Genomic DNA, 26,590 nt, shown 5'->3' on the forward strand with positions numbered 1-26,590 from the left:
TTAACGCGCCGCGCGTTGCGATTCCATTGGAGATGCTCTAAGAGCATCTGCAACAGGTTGTATGTTAGTCTTGTTGGTAAAATATCCATGTCATCAACCAACAAGCTATCATACAACTACTCCAATAGGTTGTATCTAAGTTATCCAATAGATGGTGAGAAAATAAATGTGATTGCTCTCTATTTCACCTTGGAGATTGTGCAAATGTTGTTGGTTAATCTACATACAACTTTGCTCTCTCTCCACATTTATTACATGCCACATCATCACTATGTCCTAGGTGGCAAATTCACCAACGTCTATCTTACAATTGTTGGATATGCCCTTAGGGCATCTGCAACAGTTTGTATGTTAGCTTGTTGGTAAAATATGCCATGTCATCAACCAACACCCTAACATACAACATCTCCAATGAGTTGTATCTAGTTTTCCCAATAGGATGTGAGATAATAAATAAAGTGCTCTCTCATTCTACATTGGAGCTGGTGCAAGGGGTGTTGGTTCATGTACATACAACCTTCCTCTCTTTCCTCATTTATTGTATGACACATCATAAAAAATCCTATGTGGCAAAGTCTACCAACAACTATCTTACAACCATTGAAGATGCCTTAACATGGCAGACGAGTGCTTTAATGTTGCCCACAAGATGCATGAGTATTACTAGTAGTAATTTTTTTTGCCGTGTTGAGATTTTAAAACCACAAGTGCGAACATGCAGAGGAGCAATGAAGACCAAACACGGGATATTGGGGACATCTTCAAGGAGCATGACAAGTTAAAGAGGAGCTGCACCGAACCTGTAAAACGAGCTTTGGTAAGTAACACCCTTTCAATTACTTTCGTTTAGCCTCATGTTCTTTGATGTGTATATGTTGTAGTTTCTGTTTCTCTTAAGCCTCGTGTTCTTCGATGTGTAATAATAAGAGTCTTAATCGTCCTAATGATTTTGTTTTTAGCTTGATTTTGGAAGTGGATGTTCTCACCTTGTAGTCTGTTTTTATATGTTTTTCCTTTTGAATTCACTTCTCCGAGTTCTGTTTATCTGGCTTCTACTAAATGGATCTGGATTGCTCTGAGTATTGATCTAGAAAAGAAGTAACTTCATGTCAGGATGCAATTCCTGCGAGGAGGGATGTATGATCAACCTCGAGATCATGTTTCCAAAATGAGGCAGGATGACACACAAGGTGCCAGTTCCCTAATGATGCTCGATTAGACACAAGGTGCAAATTCCCAAATGATGCTGGATTACACACAAGCCAGGTGGAGTTGTCAGCTATTCGTGTCCTCATGGTTCTAGTAAAGGCTGAAAGAAAGCGTAAAGCAGCCCTTGAGAATATAGCTGAGTTCCCGAAGAAGCGACAAGAGCAATCATATGCTCTCTTCACCCAAGCCAAAGACGAGATGGAAGAAGCCAGAAATAAGCTAGCAAAGACAGAGCAGGCTAGGTGTCTCCTGCTATCTAAAACTTTTGTCAATACAAAATTTCCTTCATAATAGCTAGGTTCAAATGTTTATCCAGTCAGCATGCCTGTTGTGATGTCTTCCCAAATAATAACAGACAAAGCATTGGACATGGTATAGTTCACGCGCAAGCTCGACAATCCAAGTTCAACTTCTACATCAAACTCATGTTCACAGATATCTGCACATTCATACATAATGTCCACAACCATGATTCACTTCAAAGCCAAAAAAAATGTGAGGAGAGTTATAAATAAATAAAGACCTCTAGTTCCTGCTACCAGTGCGAGCACAACAAGTCAAGACCATGCGTAATTAATTATATTTTGGTCATTTTTTGTGTTCTAAAATGCCGGCCAGCCCGCAGAAAGAACGTGTTGCCGGCACACGCGTAGATTCAATGAAGGCAGGCGGGGCAGTCTGAAGCCGGTTGGATGCGGCGAGGAGGCGTGTTCAGCCGGGCCTACAGCGAGTGGGGCCCTCTTGGCGGGTGCGCTGGTTCAATGCCTGCGCTATGAGAGGTCGCGTCTATGTCAGAGCAATCACTCCCTCTAGTCCTTTTTTGTTTGCGTATAACAAAATCTTGTTTTCCATTCACATTTTACAAGTAAAATTCGTGGACAAACTTTGACCCAAAATACGATGGGGACTAGTAAACCAGAACGAAGGTAGTAGTTTTTTTAATCAAAGAAGGGTTTCCCCCTTCCGATTTTCATTACTAAAAACCAACATCTAAATCTAAACCATAGTATTTTCCCTAGAACTACAAGGTTCAACATCTCGCAACATAAACCCATACAACCATACGCCAAGGAGGTACGTAGTATTATGAATTCCATTTTCGCTCCATACCAATCGTTTGAAAAACTACTTAGTAATTATAACGCGCCATTGAAAATCAGAACTCTTAACCCCGCTAAAAAATGATATTTTAAACGTGGCTACTCGATCTGTGGCAACTGGCAAGCCACCGCCTCCAAGTCGTTCACCTGTGGTCCCGACCATCAACTCCTACGGATCAAATTATCACGCAAGCTGACTATTCCTACAAAGGTGCGTCCACCACATACCCGGTACCTGCAATGCAGCAATCGTGCACCTAGGGTTTTAGGGTTTATTTGTTGACGTTGCCTTTACGTAACACTCATGTGTGCGAGACAGCGAGAGACCGACTGCGTGTGTGCGCCTCTTCTCTTTGTATATGTACTCCACCCTTTGTCTGGTGTCCAAAAAATCATAATAACTACTAGCAATGTGCCAATGCGTTGCCACACGATCAAAGTAGATTAATACATATTCACCGATTTGATAGAAAACAATTCTAGTTTTGAAATACATATATCACTAAAAATATGTTATGTTTCACTCAAAATATATTCCTTTGGCGGTTTTGATGAGATAAGGGAGGACTGTTGTTGGTTTCAAGATTCGAGAAGTGGTATATGTCTAATTTCTACTCATACTAGCAAGATGCCCGTGCGTTGCGCGGAACATCAAGATCTTGTGGGAGAAAAGGATGAACGAGGGGATGCCTTATCTGCAAATGTGGAGAGGGGTGTGGGTAAATTGCCATAGTTTCCTTCCTATCCATCAGATATAAATTGGACGGCCTATATTTCAGGATGGCAGGCCCACCATCATCACCAACTCCGTTTTTTATCCCTACTCTTATAAAAAGCATAGTCGGTGATGATTGTGTGCCTGCCATCTTGCAATATAGGCCGTCCGATCTATATCTGACGGATAGGAAGGAAACTATGGCAATTTTGCAAAAGGATACCCACACCCCTCTCCACATTTGCAAATAAGGTCTTCCCTCATTCATCCTTTTCTCCCACAAGATAAACAACATACAAATGCATCTTGATGTTCCGTGCAACGCATGGGCATCTTGCTAGTTGTTGCAAAAAGCCCATGTGTGTGACAGAGAGAGTGAGAGAGGAGGAGGACATAGTGCATGTGTGACAAAGACACAAAGAGTGTGTGTGCGAGAGGTATCAACTTAAAATGAGGCGATAGTGTGTGTGTGCATGATCGAGAGGGCGTGTCTCAAGAAGGGAAGAAAAATCTACATAGATACAAGGAGCGGGAGAGAGACATGTATGTGATAGTAGAAGCACGAGTGTGCGGGTGTATAAACCTATCTAGAGGCTAGTCGATAAATGTTTGTGAGAGAAATAGGAGTCGGGGATGCGAAAGCGAGAGTTTTGTGTGTGAGAGAGAGAGACGATAGTCAGGAAGGGGAGTGGAAGCATGAGTTGTGTGTGTGTGAGAGACAGAGGGGGGAGGGAGTTTGTCTGATTGGTAAACAAATGAATAATGTCAGTCTGGGATGGAGACGAAAAGGAGACCGCAACAAATGTTGTGTCTACAGGAGAGAGAGAGAGAGTAACTTTAGTGGTATGAGTCATATCTAGAGACATATAGGGTGTGTGAGAGAATCCCATAGAGAGAAAGACAAAGTGAAAGACGAGTGGAGACTGTGTGTGTGGCGGTGAAAAAGAAAGCTTAGGTACCTAGTAATACCAGAGAATGGTAGAGACGTGAGAGATAATGAAACCGTGTAATGTATAATGATAGGGAGAGTGTGACACTTGTCAAGGGAGATGTCGAGAGACCATGTTTGCGAGGATAGGAGAAACATGAAGTGAGCGTGCGGGTGAGCTAGAGAAAAGAGAGTGATAGCTACATGAAGGAGCATGCATGCGAGAGAGATGGGCATGAAAGGAGTGAACGTAAAAGGGATTCAGATATTTGAATTCGAGATGATGATACATGTAATCCATACTCAAACCAAAACTGATCTATCAAACATGCATACTCATATGAATTCACGCGCATATATGTTATTTAATATGTAGATATTACTGATCCATACATTTTAGTAGAACATAATTTGGTTTAAATTTTTTGAATTCAACCTTATGATTTTGAGATCATTGTATTTGTAAATCATATTGTACATATAAAGGAGCAAAATTCTTTGTTGTGCTTTTGAAAGTATATATAAAAAAATGTTGTATATAGAATTTTATTCCAATCGAAAACGGACCCCGCCCGAAAAAATAGAATACAAATGAGATTCGAATTGAGTTGGCACGGTAAACGTGCACCCTGCAAAATTTGAACGAAGCGGGGAAAGTCGGAGTAACCGCCCGAGACCAAAATCTGCGATATGGAAATTACTGCTGCCTATCCCTGCCATGCAAAGCCTATCTGTTAGATTTCTATAGGTTTCAATAGGGGTAGGTTCGTAATTTCACTCAAACGTGATATAACTGCCTGTCACCCGGATTCATACACGGTGGGCGCCAAAACACAGTGTGTCCTCGGCTGAAATCGATTCCCTCCCTGATTCATACACGGTGGGCACCAAAAACAAACTCTCGTCAGCAAATATTTGGTGTATGCGAGATTACCTTCCTATCCCCAACCGACTAATATTGTTGTGATGTAGGAAATTTGAAACGGGGGCTAAGTTTGTAAATTTCCTTGCATTCGAGACAAGCGCGCCCTGAATACATGGTTCCCCCCTTCCTCTCTACCTCCATTTCCCCATTCGTACTCCATGGGCGCCAAAATACCCTCTCCACCCCAGCCTCCTCCGTCTGCCACCCCCATCAACCGCCGTCCTCCTCCACCATGCCGGAGCTGATACCCCGACGCCACCATCCATTACAAGAGATCAACCTCTCTCATCCACGGCTTCGGACTGGGATCCTTGCATCCTATCCTCTCGCTTCATCCCCGCCGTCGTCCACCTTGCCGGCACCGCTCCTATGACCGTCTCGTCCACCGCGCCCTACCGCCACCGTCTACCCTCCTAGATCTGCTTCCATGCTGCCGACAACCATCACTACCGCAACACCATCAAATTCTCGGCAGATGCATACACGGCGCCACACAAGAGGCGGTACTCTTTCGTATCTACTCAACTTATTTATCGCAGCAAGAAAATAGATCGCCACTGCTTTACTCTGATTTCTTTCCCATCACTTACTTGCTAGTTGAAAGCAAACATTGGTTGTGAAGTTGCCTTTGTCCAGTTTGCACCTTCAGATCCGCTATGGCATGCTCAACACTATACTCCCTATGCTTATGGTTTTCCCCTTTTATATTCCACACTAGTTAAATCACAGTAGACTAAATTTCAAAATCGGGTCAGTCAATTTTTCAGAGCTTGCCGGAGTTCGCCGGTGCCAACATAGGGGCTCGGGTGGGGACGGTGGTTGTGGGGGCGGTGGTGGGGCCTCGCTGAACCAAGAAAACTCTACGCGGGTGGGGGCGGGGGTGGGGGTGATGGTGGCGGAGGAACACATGTGATGGGGGCTGATGGTCCGGACGGCGGCCCGTGCGGTGTTCTGTATGGGAAGAATCAGAGACGAGGAAGAAGGGTTAGGAGACGTAGGATCTTCATCCAACTGCCTGAAATGGTCGACTGACCCAAATGACAAAAGTCACGCGAATTGCATGCAGACATGCCTTTATATTCAGTACCATCATCGTACCTGCTTAGCACTGCTCCTGAATCCGTCAAGCTAAACAATGTGCCGCTCATAATTCCAAACTTGTTGCTCAAGTACGAATCTGATATGATGCTGATATTACTAAAACAGATAACATTTAATTGGTTAGCTAATGTTCCTACTTTACCTTCGAAAAGCATGTGCACCACATATAGAGAGACAACAGGGAGTTGCTTTCTTAATGCGCTCTGGTTCATCATGTGTGGGCACTACGCAATGAACATTTTATTATCCAAAATCTGATTGCTCTTCTTAGCATGTTCCTCTTCCGTTCTTCTTTAATAAGTACTATTTCTGTGCCTAAATACATGTCTTTTTATAGATTCCTCCATGGGCTACATATGGAGCAAAATGAGTGAATCTACACTCTAAAATGTATCTGGATTCATCTGTATGTGATCCATAGTGGAAATCTCTACAAAGACTTATATTTTGGAACAGATGGGAGTATGATAGTAGTAAAGTATGTTCCTTGTAGTGAAGATGAGCAGGGACATTTGCAGTGTAGATGTCTATATGGTCGTTTGTGATGGACAGTTTGAACTCTTCGGACCTCTTGGACTCGTAGCATTTTGTAAACATAGGAATAGGATTTATAGTGGCCTGCCCACTTGAATCCTATAAGAATAGCAAGGAAATGTGGGGAGCTGTGTCGCCTTTGAGAGTTACACTGATATTAACAGTACTGCACCTTCAGTTGAAGAGAGCTGGTATCTGAAGCCTTTCTAGCTGTACCGGTAATACTAGCACATATATTCCAACAAGTTCCACTTTGCTGATTTTACTCTGATGCTTACGGTTTTCCCGTTATATCTACACTATGATCTGTGTAGCTGCTTTGTGTCGCACTAGTAGCAGTCCACTCTTGAAGCTAAACAATGCAATGACTTACAAAATTGGCACCAAGGCATTGAGTGCCATTCTGGATGCAATGAAACTCATACGCTCCCCACATGTTGATTCTTGTTCAGAATATGATCCTAATGACTATTTTAACCTCGAGGAGTCAAAGGCACATGGCCTGTCCTGTTCACCCATCAAGGTGCCTGTTCTAGTTTGGCAAGGTTTTATTGATTGCGTGTATCTTGCATATTTTGTCTTGCATTTCTTCTACTTTGTTGCACCGCCATCTGCTTAGTTTACTCATCATATATGTCAAGATGCCATGCCCATCCATTATCAATACATATTCCATCTGTCATCATACCATGTTTTTCCACTCAAATGATGTTCTTGTGCATCAGACATCAAAAAGGAAGAGGGTGATTGCCGAACCTGAAGGAGCACCAGCAAAGTCCTTGAAAAATGTGGTAGTGCCGGAGAAATCAGACACCACCCCACTTATATTGGCTGTATAACCAGTGACATAAAACGTATGACCGACTCCAGCAGACTGTACCCATACTTCACTGGCCATAGCACTAGCCCCACCACTACAGGAATCTGCTACTTTGCCATCTGCCACAGTGGACGGCAAAGGCATGGATGGCGGACGGCAAAGACCTTTGCCATCAGCCACGGATGGCAAAAGGTGACGGCAAAGTAGGGGACGACAAAGAGCTGCGTTGCCGTCTGCTTTGGGCAGCTGACGGCAAAGGGGCCTTTGCCATCAGCAGCGGACGACAAAGAAGACGTACGGCAATAAATGCGCTGTTACTCCGTTAGGTGGTTAATGGCAGGCCTTTGCCGTCCGCTGCGGACGGCAAAGCCTTTGCCGTCAGCTGCTGATGGCAAACTGACCAAATTGGCCAGCCTCCCAGGAAGCACAGTTGCCTGCCACATGGCCTCTTTGCCGTCTGCTGCTGATGGCAAAGAGCCCTTTGCCGTCGGTGGCAGACGGCAAAGAGCCTGCATATTGTCTCTTTTTTTTCTGTTTTTTTAATCCAACAATTTTCACAGCAAATATATATGACATATATAGATATATTTCCATATCACATATCCAGCACATAAGTTTCATATCACATATCACATCAGTTTCATCCATACACATTGTTCATACATAAGCAAGTTCCATCCATACACATTGTTCATACATAAGCAAGTTCCATCCATATACATATTACAATGCAAAGTTTCGTCAAGATAGCAAGTTCTATCATAGCAAGCTAGATACAATGCAAAGTTTCATCAAAGGAAAAGCAAGCACTCCATCATAGCAAGCTAGCTTCCATGAAGTGAATGAAATCTGCAAAATGGTAAATAAGAAAGTTAGAAATAGGTGACTAGAACAAGAAGAAGACTAGAACAAGAAGTATATGTCATTTATGAGCTAACTTAGGTGAAATGGATCATATATGAGCTAACAAAGTTGAAATGGGTTGTTTATGAGCTAACTTAGTTGAAATGGATCATTTATGAGCTAACTTAGTTGAAATGGGTCGTTTATGAGCTAACTTAGGTGAAATGGATCGTTTATGAGCTAACTTAGGTGAAATGGATCGTTTTTGAGCTAACTTAGGTGAAATGGATCATTTATGAGCTTTTATGAGCTAACTTAGTTGAAATGGGTCGTTTATGACCTAACTTAGGTGAAATGGATCATTTAAGAGCTAATTTAGGTGAAATGGATCGTTTTTAGCTAACTTAGGTGAAATTGATCGTTTAGGAGCAAATCTAGGTGAAATGGGTCATTTTGGAGCTAACCTACGTGAAATGGGTCATTTTGGAGCTAACCTAGGTGAAATGAGTCATTTTGGAGCTAACCTAGGTGAAATGGGTCATTTTAAAGCTAACGTAGGTAAAATGGATCATTTACGAGCTAATCTACTAAAATGGGTCATTTTAGAGCTAACTTGGATAAATTGGATCACTTGTAAGCTAACTAAGGTAAAATGAGTCATATTAGAGCTAACTTAGGTAAAATGGATCGTTTATGAGCTAACTAAGTTAATTATGCAATTTTTGACATAAGTAAGCTTATTAAGTCATTTTGAAGGAAAAGAAGCTAACTCTAGGTCATTATGGTAAGCATATTGGAGGAAATAAAGCTAAGTCTAAGTCTAGAGAAACTTACCGTGATCAGGGAGGTGTAGGAGCGGGCTGGCTCGTGCCGGTAGCTGGAGAAGGATCGTGCGATGCGTTTCTGGAGTTAAGCTGCACCAAAGATCATTTCCAATGTCTCGTTAGCATTATGACACTCAAATGTTAAGACTAGCAAGTAATGTCCATTCAAATTAAACTCACCGTGCTCCCAGGAGCAATCACTGGCATCGGCGGAGCGGTCTGACCGGACTTCTCGCACACAGACTGCACATTTGGTTTTCACAACAGAGTCATACTAGTTAGTAATGAGACTCAAATGTTAAGACTAGCAAGTAATCTGCAGAAGAAACTTACCACAAGGAGCTCATACATGGCCCTTGCCTGCATGTCATTCCGTGCCCTCTCCTCCTCCAACATCTTTGTCGTCCTCTCCTCCAACTCCCGCTGCCTCTCCGCCGCCTCCGCCAGAAGTTTCTCCGTTCTATCTCTCTCACTCTGTATAGCAGCCTGCAACACCACTCACATGACCATTTGTAATCATTGATGGAAGCGCACACAATGTAATGGAGAAAGATAGCTGAGTACGTATAACTAACCTTGATGGCGAGTTGGACTGGCCGTTCACGAGGCCTTATCTCAGGAGCGGAGCTCGACTGGCGCGCCTTGATCTCCGGGAGAGTGCTAGGACAACGGATAAGTCCATCTCCCATGGCTATGGAGCCATGGGACCTCCCGCCACCAGATATCATCAGCAACTCTGTATCAATGGGACCCTGGCTCGGGTTAAAGTCCTCCCCTTTCCTCGCCTTCCCCTGATCTCTATATTGCACGAGCTTGTCGTGGGCGGAGATGTTGGTGAAGTTCTTTGGATCATCGAGGTCAGACGCAGAGAATGCCTTGACTTTCTTGTAAGAGCCAGTGTGGGCCATGGCATACAGGTCGTACACCTCTGGCACCTTATCCGCCTTATTGTAGCGTGCCTGAAAGAGAGAAACAAAGTAAATTAGTAATTAAAGGGCTAAAGCTAGCATGATGAATGAATTGCATGAATCATGAAGCAAACCACATACCCAGTTCCGCCCGTACTGAAATAAGTTGGAGCTGCCTTGGTGGTGTGGCACACCTTCCATTTGGGCACGTTTGTCCTTGGCCTCGTTGTGGGTGGCCCGCCATTCTTTTGAGCACCACCCATCGACCAACACCTCCCAACAATCCATCCGATCCGCACACCATCTCTGAGGGGCCTAAGTTAGCAAATAGAAACTTCAGCGCTACGGCTATGAATTACTAAATGAAGGAATTAAGTACAAGGCCTTAAGAATTACCTTCATGTACTGCTCCTTACTCAAGAACTTATCGCGGCACTCCCGCTTGGACTTCTTGATACCACGGTCGGCGTAGTAGTCTCGAACAGACTGCACCCGAGCCTCATGCCGTAAGTTCTGAAGTAGGCGCTTGCACTCCTTGTGGATAACATCTGCCGCCTCCTCCTCGTATCCCTCCTCACACCTGTAGAATGTCTGCAATCAAATGAGACAATATTGATTAGTACAATTAATAACTAGCTAGTTGAAGATTTTTAATTGTGTAAAGGAGAAATTACCCAGAACTTTCTGATCACCATGTCTGCCCTCGTCTTGCACAAGACACCGTCGATAATCTCACCCGGCGGGGCCGGGGCAGCCAAGTAGTGCTCCCAACTCAATCCAACCTCTGGAAGCCGACCCTCACCAGGCAACGTGACAAACCCCGGAAAGTTTTGCCGAATCAGAACTCCAAGGACGGAGTTGGGCCGGCGGACACTTTCATGGTGGTCCCAACCCCTGCAGCATGACAAGGCCAACGCATTAGTTATTTGAAGAAACGTGAATGCAGAAGGTACAAAAAGATTAAATGCACTTACCTCTCCCCATCAGGGAAAATCAACCACCTCTGCTCGCGGGTCGCCGGCACGGACGGGAGCCATGTAGCACCACGCTGGTAGACGTTGCCCCCTCCTCCCCCTCCTCCTCAAAATCAGTCGGCTCCCCGCCATCATCAGCATGGCAACTCGGCTCCCCGCCATCATCAGCATGGCCACTCGGCTCCCCGCCATCCTCAGGCTGACCCGACCAAGTACCCCATCCAGACGTGTGCTCCTCCGGGGTCTCGTGGGCCCAACTCTCGTGGGCCGAAGGCCCGTCGACCCGAGGCTCGTGGGCCGAAGACCCGTGGACCGGAGGCTCGTGGACCGGAGTCCGTGTAGCCTCCTCCTCAGACGAGTCCACCCTAGCAGTCATGTGCTCGGGTGAAACAGCTGGGGGCGGCGGCGAGGAAGGCGCCGTAAGAGTCACCCTACCTCCTCTCCTGCGAGCACGTGCTCCACCTCGGCCCTTCTTCTTACCTCGTCCCCTGATGGGCACCACGGTCGATGAAGAAGGGCCCAGCAGTGTCGCCATACTGTCCAACAACGCTCGGCGGAGAGGTGCGTGTGGAATGGAAGACCTCACACTACGCACCGACGAAGAAGGGGCCTCGGCGCGCTCCCGACTAGCGCCCACCATCTTTCAACACCTGCCATGACAAAGAATAAACGAAATTAGTACAACATGAAAAAAAGTACCGACATGAATAATAATATGTATATCACTTGAGTGTATCATCATCAAGTACAACATAAACAACTGCACATTTAAAATTACCCGATCAACACAATTATATATGATGTTTTTCATAACAAAATCGAAAAATATATGACCTAACTAATAATTCACAAATATATGACCCCACCGGCCTCTTGAAGGCCAAAGAACACCTTTTCGGGAGGTGTCATGGGTCGGGGTGTCGGGGTGCCGTGTCGGGGTCGGGGTCGGGGTCTCGGGGTCGGGGTGTCGGGTCGGGGTGCCGGGTCGGGGTCGGGGTGCCGTGTCGGTGTCGGGGTCGGGGTGTCGGGTTAGGCTCGGGGTCGGGGTGTCGGGTCAGGCTCGGGGTCGGGGTGTCGGTGTCGGTGTCTGGGCGGGGTCGGGGTCGGGGTCTCGGGGTCAGGGTGTCGGGTCGGGGTGCCGGGCCGGGGTCGGGGTGTCGTGTCGGTGTCGGGGTCGGGGTGTCGGTGTCGGGGTCGGGGTGCCGGGTCGGGGTCGGGGTGCCATGTCGGTGTCGGGGTCGGGGTGTCGGGTCAGGCTCGGGGTCGGGGTGTCGGTGTCGGGGTCGGGGTCGGGGTGTCGGGGTCGGGGTCGGGGTCTCGGGGTCCGGGTGTCGGGTCGGGGTGTCGGGTCGGGGTCGGGGTGTCATGTCGATGTCGGGGTCGGGGTGCCAGGTCGGGGTCGGGGTGCCATGTCGGTGTCGGGGTCGGGGTGTCGGGTCAGGCTTGGGGTCGGGGTGTCGGTGTCGGGGTCGGGGTCGGGGTGTCGGGGTCGGGGTCGGGGTCGGGGTCTTGGGGTCGGGGTGTCGGGTCGGGGTCGGGGTGCCGTGTCGGTGTCGGGGTCGGGGGTGTCGGGTCAGGCTCGGGGTCGGGGTGTCAGTGTCGGGGTCGGGGTCGGGGTGTCGGGGTCGGGGTCTCGGGGTCGGGGTGTCGTGTCGGGGTGCCGGGTCGGGGTCGGGGTGCCGTGTCGGCTCGGGTTTTTTTCCTCTTTTTTCCTTTTCTTCTTCTTCCTCTTCTTCCTTTTCTTCCTTTTTTTCCTTCTTCTTCTTCTTCTTCTTCTTCTTCTTCTTCTTCTTCTTCTTCTTCTTCTTCTTCTTCTTCTTCTTCTTCTTCTTCTTCTTCTTCTTCTTCTTCCTCCTTTCCTTTTCCTCTTCTTCTTCTCTCCTCTTTTTTCTTCTTCTTCTTCCTCTTCTTCTTTTTTCTTCTCCTCCTCCTCTTCTTCTTCTTCCTTTCCTTTTTCCTCTTCTTCTCCTCCTCCTCTCCTCTTTTTTCTTCTTCTTCTTCCTCTTCTTCTTTTTTCTTCTCCTCCTCCTCTTCTTCTTCTTCCTTTCCTTTTTCCTCTTCTTCTTCTCCTCCTCTCCTGTTTTTTTCTTCCTTTTCTTTTTCTTTCCTAAAACTAAACTAAACCTAAAACTAAACCTAAATCTAAACCTAAATCTAAAACTAAAACTAAATCTAAACTAAACATAAACCTAAAACTAAAAAAAATAAAAAAAATAAAAAACTAAATCTAAACCTAAACCTAAACCTAAAACTAAATCTAAATCTAAACTAAACATAAACCTAAAACTAAAAAATAGAAAAAAGGAAAAACAGAGGAGGTAGAGCTCACCTGGGCTGGTGGAGGAGGTGGCCGGTGGAGGATGGGGCGGGGCGGCCTAGGGCGGCGGCGCCGGGCCCGCGGGGCGCCTGGGGGCCGAGGCGCGGCGGCGCCGAGACGACAGGACGACAGGGGTAACGGGGCGGGGGGCCGGTGGGGCGACAGCGCCGGGCGGCAGTGGCGACGAGGCGGGGGCGGTGGAGGAGGGGGGCGGGGCGGCCTGGGGCGGCGGCGCCGGGCCGGGGCGGTGGGGCGTGGGTGGCTGGGGCACCGGGGGGCCGGGGCGCGGCGGCGCCGAGACGGCAGGGCGGCGGGGGCGACGGGGCGGGGGCCGGTGGGGCGACGGGGCGGGGGCCGGTGGGGCGGCGGGGCGATGGGGCGACCGGGCGGCGGCGAGTGCTGGGGGCGGCGGCGCGCGTGTGGGAGCAGGAGAGAAACAGAGAGAGATGGCGGGGTGGGGCGCGCCGTTAGATATGTTGAATGTTTGTCGTCCGCCCTCTTTGCCGTCCGCTTTTTTGCTCTTGCCGTTTGCTAGCAGACGGCAAAGAGGGGGACGTTAAGTATTTTTTAAACAGCTCCTCAGTGGGCCCCCCTCCCTCTTTGCCGTCTGCTAGCGGATGGCAAAGATTCTTGGCCGTCAGCTAGCGGACGGCAAAGAACAGGCTGATGGCAAAGGCTTTCTTTGCCATCAGCCAGTTCTTTGCCGTCTGCTTTCGGGTAGCTGATGGCAAAGAGCTTCTTTGCTGTCTGCTAGCTGACGGCAAAGAGCTGGCAGATGGCAAAGTAGCCGATTCCAGTAGTGCACCACACAGGACCTGCACTCCAGCAAAAGGTATACCAATTTCAGTTACCATAGCACCAGCCGTACCACAGAAAAATCCCACTCCAGCAAAAAGTACAACAAGTCCACCGGCCGAAGACCTATCCCAACTACAGAGACGGCCAATTCCTGCAGATTGGAACCCCATTCCAGTTATTCCCAGTTTAAAAGACAATGCTTTCAATGTTGTTAGGGACTACGTGCATATATTCCCATCATGGGAAGATTATAGTGAAGACAAACACCATTTTCACATCTTCCTGTCCAACTTACATGTAAGTGCTATTATTCATGGTTATTATTTTCCTGTTTTCTGCTGATTGAACACATCAATGATTTACATTACATTGTTGTAAGTAGGTGAGGGTCAATCTGGATAGTCATGACGAGCAAAGCTTGCTTGTGCTTTTCAAGGAAGCATTGCAGCAGTATCGGTGTTACCTGAGGAAATCACACTTTGATGGCAAGTCTATAAATGAATTTCCGGTGAAGTCTCTTGTGCTAAATTTAGAAGACATTGAATGGAAAAACCTTGTTATGCACTGGTCTCGTTCCCAGGATGAGGTACTGTCTATGAAATCACATGACAATTTGAACTTCTACATTTCCGCATGTGCCTTACTGATCTTTTTTATAGGAAATCTGCTTGAAGAAGAATTCTGGTTTGAAAAGAACGACAAGGTATCACAAATATGCTGCCCGCTGCTTTGCTCTTGTTAGTACATGTTGTCCTGTATCACTGTACTTGCATACATACCTGGTTCATTATGTGACAGCAGTATGCATGGTAGCTTGCTTATCAATTGTTCACTCCAAATTATCTGATCTGTATGAATGGTTACATTAGTGTAGAATATATCCAATGCCAATGAATTTTTTTAGCTCTGCATTGTTCTTGTAAGTACGCGTTGTCCTTTATCAATGTACTTATATTGAGAGGTAGTTGTTCATGTACCATCACTCTACAGCTTATTTTGCTTTCCCCTCCATTTTCTACACATAAAATCTATATTTACTCTTACCATAAGGTTGGATAACACCAATGGTACTAAAGAAGTTTAGCTGTGCATTGCTCTTGGCTGTACCTTTTGCCTGTATCGCTGGACTTACATTTATAGCTACTTGGTTATGTAGCATCACTCTTCATCTTATCTTAAATATTCTCTATTTTTTCTTATATTATCACATCTATATTTACTCTTAACAAAATGTAGAATAAAGGCAATGCTTATGAAGAAGATTTGTTGGTAAACTTCTTGAATTGCCACCGCATCAGCATGGGCAAGTGCATTATAGAGACTGTCTTCACCAATAATGTAAGTTTGTCCTTCTCAAGCCTTCAAACTTTGTTGTGTATATTTGGTTAGGCATGACTGCAACAACTGTTTATTTTTTGTGTTTGCATCAAATTGCATATTTAAAGTTTATTATGTAGGTTCATAAACAACAGTTTGTCCTTCTCAGTTTAACTTTTCAGTTGTACAACCAAGTTCCTTATTCATACCATGTAAATTAAACTATACAGAGCAAGTGATCTTCTTTTGCACTGCATGTATGCTTTTGTTCTTGATCAGTAATCCAGTGGTCTGGTGAACCTACCCACTATAGCACAATGTCGTATTCCGCATTGTCTTAACTATGAACAAATGTCATATCATTCTACTATTATTTAAACTATCTCCTTATTTGTCAATCCGAAATGGGATAAATTGACAACACACTAACCATTGATACTTATGAGTTCTTGATCTGTAATCTAGTGGTGTCGTGAAGCTGCCAACTCCTTCACAATGTCATTTCCTGCCATGTCTTGACCTGAACAATACCATATTGTGTTAATGCAATTTTAAACTGTGTCACTTCTAGTCGTCAGTAAGAAATGTGATGAATTGTCAGCACTGATACTTTTATGTGCAAAACCTGCCATTTGTCTGCTTGTTTATCTTTCAGAGTGAGGAGGATATAAGTGTTAAACAAGCACAGTTCCCTAGCAGGGCTAACCTTTCTTGAACTCTATTGAAGTGATGTCGGTTTTGTATATTATTTTGTCAGCGTGTTTATTTGCACTGGTGGCGATCTTTGATGCCCAGTGTATGTAATCTGCTGTCTGCTTGTGCTTTATTATCATAGTGGCGAATTTTGATATCCAGTGGATGTAATATGTTGTAATTTCTTTATTGTATAGTCTAGGTATTTTCTTATTCACGATGCTGCTGTTATTTTACTGTATATATATCCCGTCTTCGTAGTAAACCGTCCAAACCGTAAAATTGCGATACATAATCGGGCCGTCATGCAATCATGATGTATGATCCGCATCATGGGCCCCGTCATCTTGCTCTGTTAAAAGGCCTAAATATAAACTGACCCACTAGTAGATTCGAGCCTTTAATAGGCCGAGTAAACTGCCGGCCCTCTTTTTGCAAGAAAACTCAATGGGCTTTTATGAGGCTGAGAAATAGGTTGGGCCTGAAACGTGCCGAACAGCTCACGGGCCGGCAGCAGCCCGAAATGGACCCCGACCCATGATTGTGCCAATCAAATCACGGGCTTTTAACAAGAAAAAGTTGTCTCGGTCCTTGTTTGGCCCAATCAGATTATCGGCTGCGAGCAGGCCAGATGCAAACTAATATGATGGGCTTTTAACAGGCCGAAATTAATATAGGGCCGAAATGATAAACGGGCCCTTAACAGGCCGAAATAATATCAGGCCAAATTACTAAATGGGCCTTTAGCAAGTGGGCCCAAAAGCATAGCGTCCAGTTGAGAGGACGAATCTCATATGGGCCATAATTTAGCCCAAAGCCTCTTAAAGGGTCAGACCTGATCTAGGCCGTAATTTGGCCCAGAACGTGGTAGGCTTTTAACAGGCTGATCTCATATGGGCCATTGTTAGGCCCGGAACGTGGCAGGCCATTAATGGACCGGATCAAATATGGGCCGGCATTTAGCCCAAAACATGGCACCAGTTAATGGGCCGACCTACTAGGTTCCTCAAAATCTTGTGGGCCTATAGCTGGGCTGGCCCATTAATGTGGGCGAAATCTCGTCGGCCTTTAGCTGGGCCGGCCCATTATGGTCCGCAAAAATCTAGTGGGCCTTTACCTGGGCCGGCCCATTGTGGCCCACAAAAATCTTGTGGGCCTTTACCTAGGCCGGCCTATTATGGCCCGCAAAAACCTTGTGGGCCTTTACCTGGGACGGCCCATTATGGACCGCTAAATCTTGTGGGCCTTTACCTGGGCTAGCCCATTATGATCCGCAAAATCTCGTGGGCCTTTACCTGGGCCGGACCATTATGGCATGATAAATATTATGGGCCTTTAGCTGGGCCAGCCCATTATGGTTCGCAAAATCTCATGGGCCTTTACCTGGGCTGGCCCATTATAGCCCGCTAAATCTTGTGGGCCTTTAGCTGGGCTAGCCCATTATTGTCCGCAAAATCTCATGGGCCTTTAGCTGGGCCAGCCCATTATGGTTCGCAAGATCTTGTGGGCCTTTAGTTGGGTCGGGCCATTTAAACTTTATGGGCCACTCTTGGGCCGGTCCACATGTCAACATATCATAGGCGCATCTCGCCCATTGGATGAGTGACACCTGTGCCAACGCGGAGCTGACACGTGTTTCCTCCAGCCAATGATGATTTTACACATGGAAAATCCCCATTGGTCCGGGCTGTTAACGGGTTATCGGATCCAAAACCGGACCCGAAAGCTTAACGGTGTTCCGTTACGATGGATGCCACGGGTCGGTCACCCTTGATGGAAGCACTTCTGTGACGTGCGATTTATTGTCATGAAAGTGGACACTTCCGTGATGATAATTTTGGTAATGTCATGGAACACTTCTATGATAGCACATGTATGACAATCTTGATTCTGTCATAAAATCGTCATGGATGTACATGCATGACAAAAAATGCGACCTACTGTGACAAACACGTATCATCACGGAAGTGTATTTTTTTGTAGTGGTGATTAGTCCTTCTACGGCTGCCGGCGGCGGTGGGCACATGTTACTTTTCTAGCGATAATGTACCCTTATATCCGGTCGTTGTCTGCCCATTACACATGACTCGAACGAAGCTTGCTCGTGGAGTAGATTAATTCGTGGTTGAAGCACACTTGTACACAGCAGGATAAAAGCTAGCTAGTTGTAGGTTGTATGCGGCCAGACGTGCATGGCATGGATGTTTGCATTGGGCGGGTATTTCTACACACAGATCATCTAATTGATTATAGCTGAGATTGGTGCAATGAGTTAAAACTATGGGAAAATAGCACTTGCCAAACGCATAGGCTGTTTTTCCCAAACAGAGAAAAACTACAATCTTTTGCCAAACACAATTGCTTGTTGAATTACTATAGTTTTCTTAATACTGTGTTGCCAAACTAGGCCTTAGTCTTTGCTTTGTAGAGAAGGGAGCATGTAGGTACATGATAACTAATGTACTAGTGGACACGTGTTAAATTAGAAAATCCTCTACACACTGAATGGGCAGATCCATCCTTGAACCCAATCTAACATGTCCCAAAGATTAGTCTCAAACTACATCCAAACTCCAAAGTGCTCAGGCCCAAATTCTACAACACTTCAGAAGTACAGTAATACAAATTGTAGCAAACCGACTGGATGACTTTAGTTTGGACAATGTGATAGAACATTTCATGACTGAACCTACTCCGATTTTGGTCCTAATCTGTATCCGATACTCGTTAGTAGACACAGAGCGTACGACCATAGCAATACAAGGGAGCAGTTTAGTTCTGGATCAGATCTCGAACAAGAGCTGCTCCTACTCTGGACTGGAGTAGCATGGCAGGCCGGGCGCCAGGCAGAGCAAACTGGGGAGTAAACACAGGGACAAACCTGTTGAGCAGCAAGGCGGACTTGGCCCAGAAGAAGAGGATGTCGACAAGGAGGAGGACGACGTTGGAGAGGACCGACGCAAGGCTATACCCGACGCGCTCGAAGAGGAACCAGACGAGCATGGCGCCCACGACGGCCGCCGCGAAGGCGTTCCTCCGCCTCCAGAGGAGTGTCGGGGATCGTTGCAGAAATTAATATTTTCTATGCATCACCAAGATCAATCTATGGAGATACGAGCAACGGGAGAGAGGGGAGTGCATCCTCACACCCTTGAAGATCCCGAAACGGATGCGTAGCAAGAACGAGGTTGGAGGAGTTGTACACGTAGCGATTCAGATCGCGGTCGATTCTGATCTTAGCGCCGAAAAACAGCGCCTCCGCGTTTAATACACGTGCAACCCGGTGACGTCTCCCATGCCTTGATCCAGCAAGGAGGAGGGAGAGGTTGGGGAAGACAACTCCAGCAGCAGCACGATGGCGTGCTGGTGGTGGAGCAGCGGTTCTACGGCAGGGCTTCCCCAAGCTCAAACGGAGGAGGAGAGGTATTGGAGAGGGGGAGGGCTGTGCCTTGGATGTCGTTCTGCTGCCCTCGCTCCTCCCCTCTATTTATAGGGTGAAGGGGGAAGGGGGCCGGCCCCTCTAGATGAGATCTAGAGGGGGGCGGCGACCAAGCGGAGGGGGCTTGCCCCCCAAGCCAAGGGGGCGCCCCCCTTAGGGTTCCCCCCAACCCTAGGCGCATGGGCCCTAGGGGGGATAGCGCCCAACCCACTTAGGGGCTGGTTCCCATCCTCATACAGCCCATAGGGCCCTCCGGGGCATGTGGGTCCTCCCGGTGGACTCCCGGAACCCCTTCGGTGGTCCCGGTACAATACCGGCAAACCCCCGAATACTTCCGGTGACCGTATGATGACTTCCCATATATAAATCTTCACCTCCGGACCATTCCGGAACTCCTCATGACGTCCGGGAACTCATCCGGGACTCCGAACAACATTCGGTAATCACATACAAACCTTCCCTATAACCCTAGCGTCATCGAACCTTAAGTGTGTAGACCCTACGGGTTCAGGAATCATGCAAACATGACCAAGACATCTCTCCGACCGATAACCAATAGCGGGATCTGGATACCCATGTTGGCTCCCACATGTTCCACGATGATCTCAACGGATGAACCACGATGTCAAGGATTCAAGCAATCCCGTATACAATTCCCTTTGTCAATCGGTACGTTACTTGCCCGAGATTCGATCGTCGGTATCCCAATACCTCATTCAATATCATTACCCGCAAGTCACTTTACTCATTGTGTAATGCATGATCCTGTGACTAACTACTTATTCACATTGAGATCATTATGATGATGCATTACCGAGTGGGCCCAGAGATACCTCTCCGTCATACGGAGTGACAAATCCCAGTCTTGATTCATGCCAACCCAACAAACACTTTCAGAGATACATGTAGTGCACCTTTATAGTCACCCAGTTATGTTGTGACGTTTGGTACACCCAAAGTGCTCCTACGATATCCGGGAGTTACACAATCTCATGGTCTAAGGAAATGATACTTGACATTAGAAAAGCTTTAGCAAACGAACTACACGATCTTGTGCTATGCTTAGTATTGGGTCTTGTCCATCACATCATTCTCCTAATGATGTGATCTCGTTATCAGTGACATCCAATGTCCATAGTCAGGAAACATGACCATCTATTGATCAACGAGCTAGTCAACTAGAGGCTCACTAGGGACATGTTGTGGTCTATGTATTCACACATGTATTACGGTTTCCGGTCAATACAATTATATCATGAATAGTATACAATTATCATGAACAAGGAAATATAATAATAACCATTTTATTATTGCCTCTAGGGCATATTTCCAATAGTTTCCCACTTGCACTAGAGTCAATAATCTAGTTACATTGTGATGAATCGAACAACCATAGAGTTCTGGTGTTGATCATGTTTTGCTCGCGGAAGAGGTTTAGTCAACGGATCTGCGACATTCAGATCTGTATGCAGTTTACAAATATCTACGTATCCATCTTGAACATTTTCACGAATGGAGTTGAAGCGACGCTTGATGTGCCTGGTCTTCTTGTGAAACTTGAGCTCCTTGGCAAGGGCAATAGCTCCATTGTTGTCACAAAAGAGAGTCATTGGGCCCGACGCATTGGGAATAACTCCTAGGTCAGTAATGAACTCCTTCATCCAGATTGCTTCATGCGCTGCCTCCGAGGATGCCATGTACTCCACTTCACATGTAGATCCCGCCACGACGCTTTGCTTGCAACTGCACCAGCTTACTGCCCCGCCATTCCAAATATACACGTATCCGGTTTGTGACTTGGAGTCATCTAGATCTGTGTTGAAGCTAGCATCGACGTAACCCTTTACGATGAGCTCTTCGTCACCTCCATAAACAAGAAACATATCCTTAGTCCTTTTCAGTTACTTCAAGATATTCTTGACCGCTGTCCGGTGTTCCATGCCGGGATTACTTTGGTACCTCCCTACCAAACTTACGGCAAGGTTTACATCAGGTCTGGTACATAGTATGGCATACATAATAGACCCTATGGCTGAGGCATAGGGGATGACACTCATCTTTTCTCTATCTTCTGCCATGGTCGGGCTTTGAGCCGAGCTCAATTTCACACCTTGCAATACATGCAAGAACCCCCTTCTTGGACTGATCCATATTGAACTTCTTCAATATCTTATGAAGGTATGTGCTTTGTGAAAGACCTATGAGGCGTCTCGATCTATCTCTATAGATCTTGATGCCTAATATGTAAGCAGCTTCTCCAAGGTCCTTCATTGAAAAACACTTATTCAAGTAGGCCTTTATGCTTTCCAAAAGTTCTATATCATTTCCCATCAATAGTATGTCATCCACATATAATATGAGAAATGCTACAGAGCTCCCACTCACTTTCTTGTAAACGCAGGCTTCTCCATAAGTCTGCATAAACCCAAACGCTTTGATCATTTCATCAAAGCGAATGTTCCAACTCCGAGATGCTTACACCAGCCCATAGATGGAGCACTATAGCTTGCATACCTTGTTAGCATTCTTAGGATTGACAAACCTTCCGGCTGCATCATATACAATTCTTCCTTAAGGAAGCCATTAAGGAATGCCATTTCGACGTCCATTTGCCATATCTCATAATCATAGAATGCGGCAATCGCTAACATGATTCGCACGGACTTCAGCTTCGCTACGGATGAGAAGGTCTCATCATAGTCAACCCCTTGAACTTGTCGGTAACCCTTAGCGACAAGCCGAGCTTTATAGATGGTAACATTACCATCCGCGTCCGTCTTCTTCTTAAAGATCCATTTATTTTCTGTCGCTCGCCAATCATCGGGCAAGTATGTCAAAGTCCATACTTTGTTTTCATACATGGATCCTATCTCGGATTACATGGCTTCAAGCCATTTGTTGGAATCTGGGCCCGCCATCGCTTATTCATAGTTCAAAGGTTTACTGTTGTCTAATAACATGATTTCCAGGACAGGGTTGCCATACCATTCTGGTCTGGAACGTGTCCTTGTGGACCTATGAAGTTCAGTAGCAACTTGATCTGAAGTACCTTGATCATCATCATTAACTTCCTCTCTAGTCGGTGCAGGCACCACAGAAACATCTTCGTGAGCTGCGCTACTTTCCGGTTCATGAGGCAGTACTTCATCAAGTTCTACTTTCCTCCCACTCACTTCTTTCGAGAGAAACTCTTTCTCCAGAAAGGACCTGTTCTTGGCAACGAAGATCTTGCCTTCAGATCTGAGGTAGAAGGTATACCCAATGGTTTCCTTAGGGTATCCTATGAAGACGCATTTTTCCGACTTGGGTTCGAGCTTTTCAGGTTGAAGTTTCTTGACAAAAGCATCGCATCCACAAACTTTCAGAAACGACAGCTTAGGTTTCTTCCCAAACCACACTTCATACGGTGTCGTCTCAACGGATTTATACGGTGCCCTATTTAAAGTGAATGTGGCTGTCTCTAGAGCATGTCCCCAGAATGATAGCGGCAAATAGGTAAGAGACATCATAGATCGCACCATATCCAATAGAGTGCGATTATGACGTTCGGACACACCATTACGCCGAGGTGTTCCAGGTGGCGTGAGTTGTGAAACAATTCCACATTTCCTTAAGTGCGTAACAAATTCGTGACTCAAATATTCTTCCCCACGATCTGATCGTAAGAACTTTATTTTTCTGTCACGTTGATTCTCTACCTCACTCTAAAATTCCTTGAACTTTTCAAAGGTCTCAGACTTGTGTTTCATCAAGTAGACATACCCATATCTACTTAAGTGATCAGTGAGGGTGAGAACATAACGATAGCCACCACGAGCCTCAACGCTCATTGGACCGCACACATCAGTATGTATGATTTCCAATAAGTTGGTTGCTCGCTCATTGTTCCCGAGAACGGAGTCTTGTTCATTTTGCCCATGAGGCATGGTTCGCACGTGTCAAATGATTCGTAATCAAGAGGCTCCAAAAGTCCATCTACGTGGAGCTTCTTCATGCGTTTGACACCAATGTGACCAAGGTGGCAGTGCCACAAGTATGTGGGACTATCATTATCAACCTTACATCTTTTGGTATTCACACTATGAATATGTGTGACATCACATTCAAGATTCTTTTAATAAACCATTGACCAGCGGGGCATGACCATAAAACATATCTCTCATATAAATAGAACAACCATTATTCTCGGATTTAAATGAGTACCCATCTTGCATTAAACGAGATCCATATACAATGCTCATGCTCAAAGCTAGCACTAAATAACAATTATTGAGGTTTAAAACTAATCCCGTAGGTAAATGTAGAGGCAGCGTGCCGACGGCGATCACATTGACCTTGGAACCATTCCCGACGTGCATCGTCACCTCGTCCTTCGCTAGTCTCCGCTTATTCTGTAGCTCCTGTTTTGACTTACAAATATGAGTAACCGCACCGGTATCAAGTACCCAGGAGCTACTATGAGTACTGGTAAGTTACACATCAATAACATGTATATCACATATACCATTGGTGTTGCCGGCCTTCTTGTCCGCTAAGTACTTGGGGCAGTTCCGTTTCCAATGACCGTTTCCCTTGCAATAAAAGCACTCACTCTCAGGTTTGAGTCCATGCTTTGGCTTCTTCCCGGCAACTAGCTTACCAGGCGTGGCAACTCCCTTGCCGTCCTTCTTGAAGTTCTTCTTACCCTTGCCTTTCTTGAAACTAGTGGTTTTATTGACCACCAACACTCGATGTTCCTTTTTGATATCCACCTCCATTGATTTCAGCATTGAAAATACCTCAGGAAGGGTTTTCACCATCCCCTGCATATTGAAATTCATCACAAAGCTCTTGTAGCTAGGTGGAAGCGACTGAAGGATTCTGTCAATAACCGCGTCATCCAGGAGATTAACTCCCAGACATTTTGAGTATGTGCAACCCAGACATTTTGAGTATGTGCTAGCTGACAGAACTATTCTCCTCCATCTTACAACTGTAGAACTTGTCGGAGACTTCATATCTCTCGACTCGGGCATGGGCGTGGGAAACCATTTTTAGCTCTTGGAACATCTCATATGCTCTGTGCTGCTCAAAACGCTTTTGGAGCCCCGATTCTAAGCTGTAAAGCATGCCGCACTGAACCAGGGAGTAATCATCACTATGCGACTGCCAGGCGTTCAGAACGTCTTGAGTTGCTGGGAAAACAAGTGCTTCACCTAGCGGTGCATCAAGGACATATGCTCTCTTGGCAGCTATGAGGATAATCCTCAAGTTCCAGACCTAGTCTGTATAGTTGCTACCATCGTCTTTCAGCTTGGTTTTCTCTAGGAACACGTTGAAGTTGAAGGCAACATTAGCGTGTTCCATTTGATCTACAAGACATATTGCAAAGATTTTAAACTAAGTTCATGATAGTTAAGTTCATCTAATCAAATTATTTAATGAATTCCCACTCAGATATACATCCCTCTAGTCATCTAAGTGACACATGACCCAAGTCAACTAGGCCGTGTCCGATCATCACGTGAGACGGACTAGTCATCATCGGTGAACATCTTCATGTTGATCGTATCTACTATACGACTCATGTTCGACCTTTCGGTCTCTAGTGTTTCGAGGTTATGTCTGTACATTCTAGGCTTGTCAATACAACCTAAGTGTTTTGCATGTGTAAATCTGGCTAACACCCGTTGTATGCGAATGTTAGAATCTATCACACCCAATCATCACGTGGTGCTTCGAAACAACGAACCTTCGCAATGGTGCATAGTTAGGGGGAACACTTTCTTGAAGTTTTATGAGGGATCATCTTATTTATGCTACCGTCATTCTAAGCAAATAAGATGCAAAAACATCATAAACATCTCATGCAATCAAATAGTGACATCATATGGCCAATATCATTTTTCTCCTTTTGATCTCCATCTTCGGGGCACCATTATTGTCAGGACCCCGATCCTAAGTCACACTGATCTAGCATGTAACACATCATATCACTTTGCAGCCTCACGCACGGTATTCCCACGGGTGCCACCTTACCTGGCCCGGGACCGTTTGCGCCTTTTGGCTCACATATATGATAGTGCCGCTAGCATCCATATGACAAAGAACCCGGGTTGACATTGCTTGTCGTGAAACCAAAGTGGCACTAACTTACAGGGACAGGCATACATGACCCAGCAACGAAATTGTCTGTCATCAGCGAGTGAATCCGGGCTGTAGCAACTGGGCTAGCAGGACTCCGGAGAATCCGGGCTGTAGCGGGCTAACAGGACTCCGATATTCATCGCGTGACATTTCCCCGAAGGGACAGACATAGGAACGAAGAAGGACACATGCCGGCCAGCCTAAGTGTTCTGGAGCAGTAGCAAGCTACCATGGCTCAGTGGAAGCACTAGGAGACATTTCCCGATAAGAGAGGCTACTAAGGATAAACAACTAGATAGTCAGATCCCACACATACCAAGTATTTCAATATCATACACACAATATGCTCGATATGTGCAAATACAACATGGCATCACAACATGACTCTACAACTCAAGTATTTTATTCAATAGGCTCCAAGGAGAGAGATATTACAATCATGGGTCTCATGACCCAACACTCAGAGCATACAAGTCAAAGAACAAGCGGAAGCTTAACATGTCTGAGTACAGACATCTACAAATGAGAAAGGCTGAGAAGCCTGACTATCTACCAGATCCTGCCGAGGGCACAAGATCGTAGCTGAGGTAACAAGCTAAACGTCGAAGTCCAAGCGGTACTACTAGTGGGACTGAAGTCTCTCTGCAAAAACATAAAATAGGCAAACGTGAGTACAAATGTACCCAGCAAGACTTACATCAGAACTAACTACATATGCATCATTATCAACAAAGGGGGTGGTGGAGCTTAACTGCAGCAAGCCAGCTTTGACTCGGTGGCTATCCTGAACTACGACTGCAAGTAACTCTTTTGAGGTGGCGCACACGAGTCCACATATTCACCATATCAATACACCACTATGGATCCGCTCCCGTCTCCCTACGAGAACGCCATCCATAGCACTCACGCTTATCTTGCATATTTTAGAGTATCCACTTTCACTTGTCTATGAACTGTACAGGCAACCTAGAAGTCCTTTACCGCGGACACGGCTATTCGAATAGATCATATTAACCCTG

The 26,590-nt window shown here is 46.0% G+C and overlaps 1 pseudogene; it reads right to left on the minus strand.

Moving 5' to 3' along the window:
* LOC123042328 (HVA22-like protein i) overlaps positions 1–26,590 on the minus strand; it is a 100,835-nt pseudogene that overhangs the window by 32,861 nt on the left and 41,384 nt on the right.

The sequence above is a fragment of the Triticum aestivum genome, chromosome 2B (genome assembly GCF_018294505.1).
Source record: "Triticum aestivum cultivar Chinese Spring chromosome 2B, IWGSC CS RefSeq v2.1, whole genome shotgun sequence".
Lineage (NCBI taxonomy): Eukaryota > Viridiplantae > Streptophyta > Magnoliopsida > Poales > Poaceae > Triticum > Triticum aestivum.